The sequence below is a fragment of the Mustela lutreola genome, chromosome X (assembly GCF_030435805.1).
Source record: "Mustela lutreola isolate mMusLut2 chromosome X, mMusLut2.pri, whole genome shotgun sequence".
In the NCBI taxonomy this organism is placed as follows: Eukaryota; Metazoa; Chordata; class Mammalia; order Carnivora; family Mustelidae; genus Mustela; species Mustela lutreola.
The window spans coordinates 85,846,667-85,848,621 of NC_081308.1; positions in this window are offsets into that span (position 1 = coordinate 85,846,667).

Below are 1,955 nucleotides of genomic sequence, written 5' to 3' on the forward strand. Positions count from 1 at the left end.
CATCCACTCAACAACAATAGAATACACATTCTTCAGAAGTACACATTTTTCAGAATAGGTCATTTGTTAGGCCACAAAACAAGTCTCAATAAATTTTAAATTATCAAAATCATACAAAGTATTTTATCTAATTAGATGTGGAAACTAGAAGCTATAAAAAAAGGAAAACTGGAAAATTGATAAATATTTGGAAATTAAACAACACACTCTTAAACAACCAATAGGTCAAAGAGAAATTATAAGTGAAATTAGAAAACACTTTGAGACAAATGAAAATTAAAATATAATCTACCCAGACTTATGGAATGCAGGAAATACAATGCAAAGAGGGAAAATTAAAGCTGTAAATAATTATATTTAAAAAAAGAAGATTCTGGGGTGCCTGAGTGGCTCAGTCATTAAACATCTGCCTTCCACTCAGGTCATGATCCCAGGGTCCTGGGATCAAGCCCTGCATCAGGCTCCCTGCTCAGCAGGAGGCCTGCTTCTCCCTCTCCCACTCCACCTGTTTGTGTTCCCTCTCTCTTAGTCTCTGTCAAATAAATAAATAAAATCTTGAAAAAAAAGATTCTAAATCAATAACCTTAGCTTTACACCTTAAGGAACTATAAAAAGAAGAGCAAGTTAAACCTAAAATTAATAGAAGGAAGGAAATAATAAATATTAGAGTGAAAACAAACAAAATAGAGAACAGAGAAAAAATGAAGGGTATTGACAAGATCAAAAGTTGGTTCTTTTAAAACAAAAAAATTGTTGGGACGCCTGGGTGGCTCAGTTGGTTGGGCAGCTGCCTTCGGCTCGGGTCGTGATCCCGGGGTCCTGGGATCAAGTCCCACATCGGGCTCCTTGCTCGGCGGGGAGCCTGCTTCTCCCTCTGCCTCTGCCTGCCTCTTTGTCTGCCTGTGCTCGCTCACTCTCTCTCCCTCTGTCTCTGGCAAAATAAATAAATAAATAAATAGTTGCCAAGCCTTCAGGCTAGACTGACAAAAAAAAAAAAAGCTAAGAGAGAGGGTTCAAATCACTAAAATCACAAGTTAAAGTGGGGACATTACAACCAACTATATAGAAAATTGAAAGAATTGTAAGAGTATTCAATGAACAATTGTATGCAACAAATTAAGTGACATAGATGAAATGGACAAGTTCCTAGAAACACACAAACTACCAAAACTGACTCAAAATGCTATAGGAAATATGAACATACCTATAACAAGTAAAGATATTGAATCAGTAATCAAAATCCTCCCAAGAAAGAAAAGACCTGGACCAAACTGTCATAAACCTGAGAATGCTAAGGGAGATGTGAAGTTAAATGTTATGTGGTATCCTGGGTGGGATCCTGGGACAGTAAAGGGCATTAGGAAAAAGCTACTGAAATCTGAATAAACTATGGAGTTTAATTATTAACAGTGTACCAATATTGGTTTCTTAGTTTTGAAAAATATATCATAGCACTGTAAGATATTAAGAAGACAGGAAAATAAGTGAGGGGTATATGAGAACTCTGTATTATCTTTGCAATTTTTTGTAAGTCTAAAATTGGTCTAAAATAAAATCTTTCTCGAAAAATGACCGCATTGGATTGAAGCATATCAAACATATAAAAATATATGAGTGCATAATGATGCTAAGGGCAAGAAACCTTTGTTGATCATTACTGGAGATTGCTAAGGCATCTGCTTACTACTCAGAACACTGATAAAGAGGGGAAAAAATGCAGCATTTATCCTACCTTTCCTGTATGAATTGTGTCTCAAAGTAAGCAACAGCTGATGAGAGGGAATTCTTATTTATAGAATAATTCCAGCTAATAAACATGGAAGAAACATTAGCATTAGAAAAATCATTTTGCGATTCCATAATAAAATAATGGATCCAGGTGATGATTATTAGGTAACAGTTTGATGGAAATCTTTAGAATGGGGAGATAAGCTGGCATCATCTGAACTCTACTG